Here is a 15,427-nt window from a genome sequence, read left to right on the forward strand (position 1 = left end):
GCAAAGGACCTAAGTGACTGACAAAGTTAATTGTTAAGGACCAATCGAGTAATTAATTTTAGTCGAAGACTAAAGTGTCTGGTCCAAAATTTTTTGAGGACCAAAATGGGTAAATACTCAAAAATTGAGACTGAAATTGTATTAATATTTCTTTTAAAAAAATACCCTTATCCAAAAGTTGAAATTTCAAGTTTACTCTTTGTTAAAACTGGTTAGGGTTTCTTCTGATTTTCATTGCATCTCTTCTCATCCTGGAATACAACGTTGGTCCAAACCCTCCTCAAGCCCATGATGCCAGCATCGCCACCAGGACTAGCTCATCGTAGTCGTCGGAGCCATGGTGATGAAGGTAAGTCACCTTGCATCTTGCAATTTAATCACACGGAATACAAACATTGACAAATGTAAACGCTGAAAGCTGCGAAGCTACCACAATATGGAGCTAGTAACTCCACTCATAAACTACGCTTTGATCTGCGTTCTGCTATTGTTCGTCAATTGTAACATCCTACCACACAACCTTACGCTCGAGTCGTAAAGCAGAGGTGACAAGGTATTACGACCTCTAAAATAATATATATGTATAATAATTGAAAGAATGTAATATACGAGGAGTCTTAAAGGACAGTTAAAGAAAAAACGTAGAATTAAAAGCGCAACACTCAGAAATAACGTTTACTTGCGTGTGAAAAAAACTAAAGCACGCATACATATGTATATAAAAAGAGAGTAGAAGGTCTAGGGTACAACTTAAGCAAGCTCCTAACACAGCCTGCGGAGCTAAGGCTGGTCGGAGAATATATTTATGTACATACATATAGATATCCATAACCCAAAATACATAAAAGTAAGGGAATACGTCGGGGGATTAGTGCCCTACCACCTTCATTACATCCCACAAAACACAATCACAATAAATGCGGGAGAATGAATCGAGGGATTAGCACCTTACCGCCTTCCCCACATCTCACAAAACACAATCACAAAGAATGCGGGGGAAAAAGATCGAGAGATTAGCGCACTACCGCCTTCCCCGCATCCAACACATCAATATCATCATTATGTCTATTTATTCTCAAAATTCATTATCGTCATTCCTTTACAATCATTCCTTATAGACATGGCATCACACATATACCTCATATCTTTGCATTTTTGTACATAATTCATCATTTAAAATCTTACTTCACTCACAAGTTACCACCTCTTCCTAGCTTTATCTCATTACTAGGCATACTATTAAGATCTAGGGTTAAAAGAATGAAAATAGAGGTTTAGAGATTTGAAATTAAGATTTAAAACACAAATCCATGTTTGCTAAAACAGGGGTCATGCGTACGCGTAGGCGTGCAATTTTCAATGCTCGTGTACGCATTACCTCGTCCGCGTATGAAGCCCCATGCTCGCGTATGCAAGGGTCTTTTTTCGCCCATGATATGTACGCAGCACATGCCCGCGTACACATGCATGCCAAACAGAAATGTCCATCCGCGTATGGAGGGGTTTGCGTACGCATGCATTACAGATTAGTCAAAAGTGGTTAAGTTTACAGAATTTCAATTTTACATACTGAACTTCCGACGTGCATAACTTTCTCGTTTTAAAATATTTTTTATCCGTTCTTCTAATGGCGTAAACTTCACGGAGCCAATTTTCATATGAAATAAGTTTGAAACAATTTGGGGGTTCGGAAGCTGAGTTATAGCTTGCCGAAATTCGGCCAAAAATCAAATTTTCACAAAAAATACTCTAACATCTATTTTCAACAAATCACCATTCAAAAACCAACTTTCTATGCTCATAAACAACACCAAAACATACTATATCACAGAAACATAGCCTCACATCCTACCACAATCAATCATACCTTAATTTTTAACAATCTCTTATATAAACTTCTCAATTAAACCAACAAACTCATCAATAGTTCATCACATAAATATTCAATCCCATCATCCTCATCATTCATCATTAAAATCATCATGCCTCAATAAATTCTCACCACAAACATCAATTGCCATAATTCATACTCAACCCAATTCAACAATTTTCATCAAGGATGCTAAACATTTAACACAATCATGCATTTCAACCTATACTAAGGTCATCTAGCCTATGTTTTCACAAAATATTATATATTATATACAAGAAACCAAAACCATACCTTGGCTGATTTTGCTCCTAAGTCAAAGGCACCACAAGTTGGTACAAAACCCAGCCCCAAGGTTCTCAATCCTCAAGCTAACAGCACCCAAGGCTCCACCAAGCATCCAACATTCACAATTTAACTCCAATTCACATATATACACTACCTAGTTCACATTGCCACATCCAAGTATACCAATTATTATTCAAACATAATGAACAAGGAAAAACTACTAGGGTTCAAAAAGTCTCACCTTACTCAAGCACCAATATAGCAAGATTAAGCGCTTCCCTCAAGCTAGCTTCAGCCTAAACATCACAGTTTAACCAAATCTAAACACATACACCTATTTGTTTTCGAAATTAGGAGTAAATACCCATAGTCGTCCCTGAGATTCACGCAAATACCCATAATAATCCCTAAGATCCCGATTTTCCCATTGTAGTCCTCCAGATAGAGCTCCGAGCACTCAAACTGGTCCCTGGCCATATTTCAAGTGATGACTCATCACCGGAGCGCTGACGTGGACTCGAATTGCCACGTGGGAGGGGTCCAAAATGTCGTCGTTTTGGGTTTGGCACCCTTGAAAGCCAAAAACGACGTCATTTAGATGTTATTTAGTACGAAAAACAGTTTTCTCCCCCAACACAAATACTTTCACTTCACTCGTCTCTTCTTCTTCTACCCTCTGACTTCTTCTTCATCTCCCCATCAATGGTGTAGCCATATAGGGTTGTATTCGCTGGGTTTAGGAAAATTTGAGAGAAGAAGTAATCCGACCAGAAGTTGTTATCGTTCTTCCCCTCCTTCACCATAAGCACGAGGTTCTGACTTTGTGATCGGACTCAAGGTAACCTTCATTTTTTTTTACTTTGCATTTTCAATACAGTATTGGTTGATGATATGCAAGTTGTTAGTGTAGTTGAGGTTCTGGAGTTTTGGTGTCATTGTAGTATCTAGAGTTTGAAGGCTGGCTGGGGTTTGTGGGGTTGCTCTATTTAACCCAAATGAAACAGGGAGTTGTATGCAGGATTGAAACATATGTTTTCTTGTGGTGATTAATTTTTTTTAATGCATTAGTAAGCTTTCTATACATTTTGTCTTAATACATGTTCTCTTGTATTTTCTTTTTGTATTTTTTGTAGGTAGCACCTTATGAACGTCCTGCACTAAGCAAGGCTTACCTTTTTCCTGAGTGTGAGTTGTAATATTCTCTCTCCCTCTATGTTATAATTCCTGATTTCCATGTTTGTGTTGGAAGTGGAGGAGAAAGATTGCTTCCTAAGTGGTACAATGAGAAAGGTGATTATTACATTTGGTTCATCACAATTATTGGATAGTTTTAAGGACAGCTAGGCTCTCATGCTAAGTGAAAACAAGAGTAAATTAACAAAATGGTCCTTAACAATGATTTTCCAAATGCAAATTTAAATGTTTGATTGCAGGTATAGAGTTGATTCTTAGCACAAAAATAGTGAAAGCAGACCTTGCCGCAAAATTTCTGACAAGTGCAGGAGGAGAAACATTCAGTTACCAGATTTTGTTGATTGTAACCAGCTCAACTGTAAGGATCCTTGAGGATATTAGAGAATATGTCTTGCATTGTACTCATTTCTTCATTTTTCTGGTCTTGCTAATAATTTGTATTTGTTTGCAGGTTATAAGGTTAAGTGATTTTGGTGTTCAAGGAGCTGATGCCAAAAACATCTTTTACTTAAGGGAAGTTGATGATGCTGATAAACTATACGAAGCAATTAAAGCAAAGAAGAATGGCAAAGCTGTGGTTGTCGGAGGTGGATACATTGGTCTGGAGCTTAGTGCAGCAATGAGACTCAACAATCTTGATGTTACCATGGTCTACCCAGAGTCTTGGTGTAGTAAGTAGATAGTTATAACTCTTTCTTTTCATGCCATACTGTTTTATTTCTTTATATATTTTTAAAGAAGTGCATTATAATATGATGTTGCAGTGCCAAGACTTTTTACATCTGGCATAGCTGCTTTCTACGAGGGATACTATGCGAAAAAGGGGGTCAATATTATTAAAGAAACAGTTGCTGTTGGATTTCCTTTTAAATTTCAAATCAAGCTTGTCATGATTTCAACCCACCATTCAGGTGAAAGAAGTCAAACTAAAGAATGGCAGGGTCCTAGAAGCTGATATCATTGTTGTTAAAGAAGGCCACAAACAACCTTATTCAAGGGACAGGTTGAAGAAGAGAAGGGTGGAATCAAGGTTGAAGAAGAACTGAAGATTTTAGATACAGTTACTTAGGAGTTTTGTTTTGTGTTATTAGTCTTTTTCATCGTACAATGACTAGATCGTGAATTGTGATCCAAAGGAATTTGCATTTGGAAAATCATTGTTAAGGACCATTTTGTTAATTTACTCTTGTTTTCACTTAGCATGAGAGCCTAGCTGTCCTTAAAACTATCCAATAATTGTGATAAACCAAACGTAATAATCACCTTTCTCACTGTACCACTCAGGAAGCAATCTTTCTCCTCTACTTCCAACACAAACATGGAAATCAGGAATTATAACATAGAGGGAGAGAGAATATCACAACTCACACTCAGGAAAAAGGTAAGCCTTGCTTAGTGTAGGACGTTCATAAGGTGCTACCTACAGAAAATACAAAAAGAAAATACAAGGGAACATGTATTAAGACAAAATGTATAGAAAGCTTACTAATGCATTAAAAAAAATTAATCACCACAAGAAAACATATTTTTCAATCCTGCATACAACTCCCTGTTTCATTCCTGTTTCATTTGGATTAAATAAAGCAACCCCACAAACCCCAGCCAGCCTTCAAACCCTAGATACTACAATGACACCAAAACTCCAGAACCTCAACTACACTAACAACTTGCATATCATCAACCAATATTGTATTGAAAATGCAAAGTAAAAAAAAGGAAGGTTACCTTGAGTCCGATCACAAAGTCAGAACCTCGTGCTTATGGTGAAGGAGGGGAAGAACGATAACAACTTCTGGTCGGATTACTTCTTCTCTCAAATTTTCCTAAACCCAGCGAATACAACCCTATATGGCTACACCATTGATGGGGAGATGAAGAAGAAGTCAGAGGGTAGAAGAAGAAGAGACGAGTGAAGTGAAGTGTTTGTGTTGGGGGAGAAAACTGTTTTTCGTACTAAATAACATCTAAACGGCGTCGTTTTTGGCTTTCAAGGGTGCCAAACCCAAAACGACGACGTTTTGGACCCCTCCCACGTGGCAATTCGAGTCCACGTCAGCGCTCCGATGATGAGTCATCACCTGAAATATGGCCAAGGACCAGTTTGAGTGCTCGGAGCTCTATCTGGAGGACTACAATGGGAAAATCGGAATCTTAGGAATTATTATGGGTATTTGCGTGAATCTCAAGGACGACTATGGATATTTACTCTAATATTTTCGTCTGGGACCGCGTGCAATTCGGAGTAGACGACCGAGATTTGAAAAGGATATTCGTTATTTTCTTAAAAGAAATTATGCTGTTAGATCATATTTAGAGTTGCCACCAATTAATTTTTTTATAAGAATGGTATCACTAATTGAATGTCGAAAATTGAGAAAAAACTGTTACTAGAATTTGAGTTCAGAAAAGAGATTAGCATCCTATATCAGCTGCTTTTAGATGGTTAGTTTTTTGTTTTTTGCTAAGATAGTAAATTTCATTGCAATAAGGTCCAATTGGATAACATACAAAAAAAAAAAATAGAATAGAAAAAGATCCACCAATGTAACTAAAGGAAGTCCTCTTCGAACAGGGGGTATAATCAAAATTGAAAAAAAAAATCATGTTGTAATAAGTTCTATCTTTTTCATTTATCTTCGAGCTTTTTTTCACGCAGTGCAATGGAGATCTGTAGTATTTCTGTTCAAACATTATCTCGTTCCTCGCTTTCCATAGCTACCAGCATAAATTTACTGCTAGTTCCTTTCTTTCATCCGTAATCCTTGTTTGATTGCTTCTGTTTTGGGTTGCTAACCACCATTTCCATGCTTCTTCTTTGCAGGTCGGCACCGTGATTCCAGAAATGTCCCAGCTGGCTTCCGCGAAGTTTGCACATATCCAGATGCAATGAACAACCGTTTCCTCCACCAAGTTGCATTTGAGGTCTTGGTGTGGAGCTTCTATTTAATAGGTATACCTTCGTATAGTACCTTTTAAATGAAATTTTTTATTTTTAGTTGGCACTTTAATTTTCAGAGATTCGACCACATCTATTTGTTTTGGAATCATTCAGGGAGGTATTCAATTGATAGGTGATTAAATTGGAATGTCGTCTCATAGCCGGTTGCAACTGAATAATTATTATTCTTTTTCTTCATTCAGCTAATTTTATCTCTTCTCTCGTTAATGGTAGTGTTAATGATAGCTGCTAAGACTTTTGGATTGAACAATTTTATTATGGAAAAATCTAGGGGACCAGTAATTTTATTAAATTTTAGCCAATATGTAGCCATAAAAAAAAGTGAGCCATTGGATAAAATCTCATATCAATCTCATACTATTAAAATCATCATTGATAACTATTTGATGGCTACAAATCATAAAAGTTGCTGTCCTTAACACTCTTGGATTATTGTATTGTGGTTCCATTGTCTATTCGAAAATATTAAATCTCGTACTCAAAAAGGAATGTCTTAAGCAGTTTTTTTTCCATTATTATTTATGAATTTTATTTTATTCATCTTCTTTCAAAAAAATATATATGTATTCTTTTCGTATTTTTGTTATTTTGATAACTAAATTTCGTCAATATATATAATTTGCGAGAAGTAATATATTATATTTTAACAATTTTATCAAAAAATATTTATTTTATATTATTATTATTTTTGTTATGAAAAATTAATTTAATCAATGCTCATAATTGAAACTTAGAATATAACTTTAAAAATATTAGAACAAAAGAAATAGTTTTAATTGATACTTTAATCTTCTTCTAATTTCTATCATAAGTCAATTTAAAAATTTATAAAGTATATTAAATGATAATAATATATGTTTATAATTATGATAATATATTATTTTTTACAATAATACTCCTTGAAAAATATAAAAGAAAAAAATTTAAAAAAATTATTAGAGAATATGTATTATATTTAAGCATAATAATCATTAAAGTGATATATATATATATATATATATATATATATATATATATATATATATATATATATATATATATATATATACACGCGCATGAATTCATAAAAATATGTAATAGCTTAGCGGAGATTAATGCACAGCTATCTTTATTGTCTTTGGTTTGAACTTTAGATGGCATAATTTTTTTATACATCAACAATGTAAGATTTAAAATAAATAAAATAAATATTTTAATTTCTTCAATTATAAAATTTTTATTTTTAATACTATAATTAGTATTTCTAATTAGTGTCAATAATCTAATTCTAATAAAAAATTGCATGTATAAAAATGAGTGCTTTACGTGGACATGTGTTGCAATTAAAGTGAGTCACTATAATTCTACAGCTGAGGAAGAAAATAAATTTCAGTTTCGAAAAATTTACCAAATTTATTTTATAATTTCATGCCTCTTCTAAATCGTATTTTGATGATGATGATCTCTGAGTTTTTTTTTTTTTTTTTGAATTCTCAATAATAATAATAATAATAATAATAATAATAATAATAATAATAATAATAATTGGTTCTACTATTATAGTTATATATACGTGAAACTGATCTTACCTTATTAAACCTGTTTTTGGCATACAAATTAAATGGTGGTTTGTTTTAGATCCAGTTTGTTGTTTTAATATGTGAAATATAAAATAATCACACAATATATATAAGAACAACAATAAATTAAAGTCTCATACTCGATCAAAACGATATATTAAAACTAAAATGTAAGACAAATGCGAATAAAATATAACCTGAAAATTTATTAATAAACGTGCATAATTGCATTATACTTACAGTGGACATTATTCAATTATATATTTAGTGGTGATCTATATGTTCTTTAAAGAAAATATCTTGAAAGGAGGACCTTCCAGTATTGCCGGTGTCTTATGATTAATTGGATTTGGACCACCGGAAATATCATGGTCATGATTCATGTTTCTAAAGGATAATTTTGTGGTGCCGGATTACCGATTGGGTTTGGAGCAGATGGAACATCATGCGGTTGGCGGCGGTGGTGGTGGCGGTGGCAATCCATTATGGATTGGATTTGGACCACTTGAAACAGTACGGTCGAGACCTATATCGTTTGAGAAAGAGTATTTTCTAGAAGGAGGTCCATTTGGCGGCGGCGGCGGCAATCCATTATGAATTGGATTTGGACCACTTGGAACGGTACGGTCGAGACCTATATCTTTTGAGAAAGAGTATTCTCTAGGAGGAGGTCCATTTGGCGGCGGCGGTGGCGGCAATCCATTATGGATTGGATTTGGACCACTTGGAACAGTACGGTCGAGACCTATATCTTTTGAAAAAGAGTATCTTGCAGGAGGAGGACTTCTATTACCGATTGGATTTGGACCACGTGGAACTTCATGGTTAACACCAACATTTTTTGAAAAAGAATATCTTTTGAAAAAGGATTCTCTTGAAATTGATAGTGGCAACACTTCATTATTGATTGAATTTAGACCAATTAAAACATCATGGTTGAGACCTACCTCAGGGTTATTAATTTTCGTAGCATCTATAGTGTCGTAAACAAGTGACAGAAAAAAGAAGCAAACAATGATATGAAACAAAAGTTGAGTAAATTCCATTTTTTAAATTAATGTGTCAGTAATGCTCGAATCATCTACTTATGTAGAAAAACCATATCACCTGGGGTTTCTCTTTTGATGGAAAGATAATAAAATTTAAATATTCATAGTCAATTTTTAATATTCGTGAAAAACAAGTAATTAATAATGAGCTATATATATGACCCATTTAATGAGGTGCTAATATAACTATATCTAATTTGCTATTATTTTATAATGTGATAAGAAGTTATTTAATTTGCAAGGTGAAAGGATCATACAAATTTGTGATCATCACAAACTCTTCAGATTTTCAAATTTTAAAATATTATAAATGTATCAATGTTTAAAATCAAAATTTGAGAACATACAAATATTTTTCAAATTTAATATTTTCAACCTTTTGTTATTATAAAAACTTTTTTACCAAAATTATTAAGAAAGAATAATTAATTTAATACTATTTTTTTTACCAAAAAAAATGACCAACATTTGATTTTAAAGAGTCGATACTATTTTTTATGATCAGCTCATACATTTTAATGTTAGAAAATTTTAAATTTCAAAATAAAATTGGTAAATGTATCAATTTTTAAACTAAGAAATTGAGAGTATATAAGATAATTTTGACTAAAAAATTATTTTGTTCTTCCAAAAATGTTAAGAAAGAATGAACCATTTAAATTGTATTTAAAGAAGAAGACCAAAATTAATTAAATATTGAAAATAGATAATATATACTATCCTAAGATACATATTAAAATTGCATTTATTAGTTTAGCTTTAGTCTTTAGAGGACTTTGCTGGATGGGAGCTGGGAGGAAGACAAAGAGATTGGAAATTTTTATTTATTTTTTCATTTTTTTTATAAATAACAGAATAGAAACGCTCAAGAAAAAAGAAAAAAAAAACAAATTACCCCGTCACTATTTTGATAAATATAGTTCTAACAGAATCTGAAAAAAAATTAATAGATTGAAAGTTTATTTTTATTAATCATTCAAACTTTTCATTTAATTTTCAATTTCTCCAAATCGAAGGTTTCATGAGAACTAAATATAAATTATATTTTTATTTCTAAAAAATTATCATATTACCATTTAAATTTTAATTTCCGATATTATAATAAAGAATAAATTTATAAAAATATTTATTAAGTCAGACAAACTTTTATTTCTTATTTATTTAAAACTCTTGAACAAGATTTGAGCATATAAGTTATATTTTTTGAAAAAAAAAACTATGTGTATTTAAAAGTTCAATCATAAAATTATTCATAATATATATGTGTATAAATATATATTATTTTACATATTTTTAATATATATTTTATATTTTAATATATAATATATATTAATAACTAATTTTTTATGTATATTTGCTTCTTGTGCGTGCCAACTCTTTTTGTCGTAAGCAGTCTTTATGTATGTTTATTTCAATATTTTATGATAAATTAATTATGAGTATTTTTGTTGGACTTGAATTAAATATTATATTATAAATTATAAATAAATTATAAATGATGGATAAATTTAATTTAATTATAACTAGTCTCTATTTGTTGTTCCTGTCCCTTTTGCCCCATCCCCAAAAAAGAATTGTAAGAATAAATAATAAATAAGTCTCTAATTTTTTTTTTGTATTAAATTAAGGTGGAAATTCACCTGCAGTCGATTTTACATTAAATTGTTTTTGGATAGATGACACATATTATCATTTGGTTAAAAAAAATCGATTTATTTTATACAAATAATTTAATTAAATAATCAATTGATATAGCTATGATGTTAAATTTTTTATCGTATTTTATTTTAAAAATAAATTGACTAATTTAAATTGAGAAATTGTAGTTAATTATTTACTATATAATTATTTTAACCAAAATTATAATTAAAAATTATTAAAAAGATAAAATTATCTAGTATATTGGACCAGCTCAATGTTAATTAGATTTTTTATTTCTATTATAAAATATAAAAAATTAATTCTCAAAAATAAAAAATCATGTTATTTTTTAGGATTTAATTTTTTTTATTGTGTTTTCATAAAGTTTGCACAAAATTCTCCTATCACATTGATTAAACTTATTTATTTACGTAAAGTTTGTTTATGACTCAGCAAACTTGTTTACGTTTTAATACGATTTGAATTGTATTAGCATATTTTTATTTTTTAATTAATTTTATTTTATTTTAAATAATTAGAATTTTAAATTATAAAATTTGTATTAGTTTACAATTTAAAATTTAAATTCTAAATTAATGATTTATAAAATTGTATATAATCGTATTATTGTACTCATATGATTAATTATATTTATTCGATTTTCAAAAAAAAAAAATAACGGTTGTTAATTTTTAACTAACAAATAAATACACTTATATTATTTTAAATTAAATTTTTTTAAATAAATATACTCTTATTATTTTAATTTTTTAATTTAAATAAACATATGTGTATTATTTTAAATAAAATTTAAAATTAATATAAGTAGATTTATTTAAAATTTAAAACATACTCTTATTATTTTAAAATTTTTTAAATTTAAATAAACGTACTCATATTATTTTAAATAAGTATATTCTTTTCATTTGGAAATAATATGAATGTATTTAAATAAAAAAATTAACAACCGTTATTTTTTTTAAATCGAATAAATATAATTAATCATATGAGTACAATAATATAAATACATACAATTTTATAAATTATTAATTTAAATTATATCTGTTTAAATTTTAAATTACAAACTAATACAAATTTTTAATTTAAAATTCTATTTATTTAAATAAAATTAAATTGATTAAAAAACAAAAATATACTAATACAATTCAAATCGTATTAAAATATAAACAAGTTTGTTGAGTCCATAAACAAACTTTACGTAAATAAATAAGTTTAGTCAACATGATAGGTAAATTTTGTACAAATTTTATGAAAACACAATAAAAAAAATTAAATCCTAAAAAATAAGATGATTTTTTTTAGAATTAAATTTTTTTATATTTTATAATAGAAAGAAAATTGATTAACATTGAGCCGGTCCAATATATTAAATAATTTTATTTTTTTAATATTTTTAATTATAATTTTGGTTAAAAAAATTATATAGTAAACAATTAACTATAATTTTTCAATTTAAATTAGTCAATTTATTTTTAAAATAAAATATGAAAAAAAATCTAACATCATAACTATATCAATTGGATTTTTAATTAAATTATTTGTATATAATAAATCGTCGATTTTTTTTAAACTAAATAATAACACGTATCATCCATCTAAAAATAACTTCATATGAAGTTGACTGCAGGTGAGTTTCTGCTTTAAATTAAATATCTATAAGCCTCGGGCATTTCTACGCATTAATTGGTTAACAACTTATAATATCCATACAAGAAAAGATTAGATATCTATTTGTGTACTTTATTCAAATTATGGATAATAAAGAAAATTAAAAATGAAATAAATACAATATGATTGCAATTACCCAGTTACACAAGAAAATGAAAAAAAATATCGACCAGCCATTTCTTTTTTTTTTTTTTTTTTTTTTTTTGAAAATCAATCATTTATGTTCAGAAGCAAATCAGTTTTACGGGGAACAAAAAAGAAAAGAGAATACTTAAAAAGCTAAATCACTATATCTAATTCCTTATTGATTTGGTCAAATCATTTGTTGTTAGGCTATGAATTTCATATTTACATGTACCATATTAGTATTAGTATTAAGGTTTAATTATATTGTTAGCAGGTCTCTGTAATTTTGTAAAATTTTTAATTAGGTTTTTAAATTTTTTTAATTAGATTTTTGTATCAATTTTTTTTTTAATTAGGTCCCTCTTGACAATAATTAATTTAATTGTATAGGGACTTAATTAAAAAAAATTGATGTAGGGACAAAAATAAAAGTATAGGAACCTAATTAAAAAAAATTTAGTGCAAGGACTCAATTAAAAGGAAAAAAAAAAGTATAAAGACCTAATTAAAAATTTCGCGAAACTATTAGGACCAACAGAATAATTAAACCTAATATTAATATAGCATAAAAGAGCGCTACAAGAAAAAAGGCATGTGGATACACTTTTTTCTTGTTACGCTTTTAAAGCGTGGTCAAAAGTGGTTAATGACCACACTTTTTTTAGGCATAAAATTTAAGTTTCCAACGTCTGTTATATATTTATTAAAAAAAATTAAACTTTTAACACTACAAGATACTTATTGATTGGTGGAGGTTTTATAGTGGAAGTTTTTGAAAACCTCTCCAACATCATTTATTCGTCGCAATTTTCAAAATTTTTCTACATAAATTTGGACACAATTAAAACAGCCATACACTCAAAAGTCTACCCAAACACTTAAAGCTCGTATCAAAGATATAAAATAGGGTTACTTTCGAGTGAGAAGGAGAGTGAACAAGACCTACTGATTGAAATCCTAAATTATAGTTGTTACCGTTGTCGTCGTCGCTGCCACCGTCATTGTCACCACCACAGCGATTCATCTCAAGATATTATAGCCAATTAGACAGTTCCTAAAAAAAATTAAAAAATTATAGTATTTAGATTTTATTATTTATTTTGTTTTCATAAACTTATAGTTTCTAAAAAGCAATTTTTTTAATTTTATAAATTTGTTTTTTTAAATATGCAACAAGACATTACGTAAAAAAAAATTAAATAACTATTCTAGGAACAGATACGTCCTTTTATCAGCATCAAGAACCAAAGAAAGAAAACAACAAACAACAAAAAATAAAACTTAAACAAAAGAATCTAATGAAGATGAGATTTGTAAGAAATTGATATGGCAATGTTTATTTTATATCTATGTCTATATAGGTGTGTTTGATATGGTATACTAAAAGTTTGGCATTAATATTAAGATTTAATATTATGTTTGGTGGTTAAAGATTAAAATTAAATAAAAAAATTTTAATTGAAATATAAAATATTAGTTCTTTTAGTACTTTTAAAAAGTAAAAAGATATATGAGACTGAAATTTTTAAAAATGGGAGTATTTACTCATTTTGATTCTCAAAAAATTTTAGACTAAACACTTTAGTCCCTAACTAAAATTAATTATTCAATTGGTCCTTAACAATTAATTCTGTCAGTCACCTCTTCGCTCCGTCAACTCTAACGAAAGACAAAATGGTCCCTGACAACTCTAATAGGAGACAAAATGATCCCTCACAACTCTAATAGGGGACAAAATGATCCCTAACCCCTTTGATCGAAAACGACACTTTTCTTCCCTAATTTTCATCATATCTCGCATAACTCTAACATTCATATTAGTCTTCTTCACCTTCACAGTCTTCTTTTCCATATTTTCCTTTCTCCTGTTCAGCTCTAAGATCAAGGCATGATGTAATTACCACGCGTGTTGTACCTACCTCAACATGTCATGAACCACACACTTCCTAAATATCTGTGGCTGGTACACCCACCTCGTCCACACTTTCCACGTCCTCGATAATAGCATCACCTCTAACCCCGACAACGTTCACCACATCCTCAAGACCAAGTTCCACAACTACTCCAAGAGCACGCTTTCACCACTCTCCGATAAGTAATATAGATTGTTGGACATTAGGACATCATGAGAAGATTCTCTTTCGACATCATATACAAATTCTCATTTGGAATGGACCCCGAGTGCTTCATTCCTTCTTTGCTAGAGTCCAAGTTGGCAAACAGTTTCGACCTTGCATCCAAGCTATCAGTACAACGAGCAATATCGTCGTTGCCGCTCATATGAAAACTGAAGCAATTACTAAACATTGGTTCGGAGAAGAAGTTGAAGGAAGCAATCGGATTGGTGGACAATGTGGTCATGGAGATGATAGGGCAAAGGAGGAGGGAGATAGCGGCGACGACGATGGGTCTTAACAAATCAAACTTGCTGTCTAGATTCATGGGATCTATCGAAGACGACAAGTACTTGAGAGACATAGTCATTAGTTTCCTGAGTATGAATTGGTTGAGAACAAGTTGATAATTTTTCTCCTTGTAAATATTGAAGTTGCAGAGTGTGCATTGTGTATCTTGAAGTTACAGTGTTAGACTGTTAGTGTTATGCGAGATGTCAGAGACCATTTTGTCCCCTGTTAGAGTTTCTAGGGACTATTTTGCCCTCCGTTAGAGTTGACGGAGTAAAGTGTAACACCCTCACTATCAGAAGTCACGCTTCCGGCTGCGCTACTCTGATAGCAAGAAGTATTACGACTACTTTACATACTAAATATTAAAATAAGAGCCTATGACTCGACACTGTATCGCTGATTTCTTTGAAAAAAAAAACAGAAATAAATACTTTATCTTAAGAAAAATACAAACAGGCATAGATTCATATACAACTTACATAATAATTCAATATATTATACATATAAAACATACAATTCCTATCCCTCTTACAAACTTGTAATAACAAAGACGAGGGAAGAAAATAATCTAGTTAATACAACAGCATATAAACCAAACGCAGTATAACTCTTCTTAATGCTTCTTCATCCGATTCCTGAAAAGG

At 30.2% G+C, this 15,427-nt stretch overlaps 1 pseudogene; it reads left to right on the forward strand.

The window, feature by feature from the left end:
- The first annotated feature begins 288 nt into the window (after positions 1–288).
- Positions 289–4,551, forward strand: LOC112786386 (monodehydroascorbate reductase-like; annotated as a pseudogene).
- The last annotated feature ends 10,876 nt before the right edge of the window (positions 4,552–15,427 follow it).

This window comes from Arachis hypogaea, chromosome 20, assembly GCF_003086295.3.
Source record: "Arachis hypogaea cultivar Tifrunner chromosome 20, arahy.Tifrunner.gnm2.J5K5, whole genome shotgun sequence".
Taxonomy (NCBI): Eukaryota; Viridiplantae; Streptophyta; class Magnoliopsida; order Fabales; family Fabaceae; genus Arachis; species Arachis hypogaea.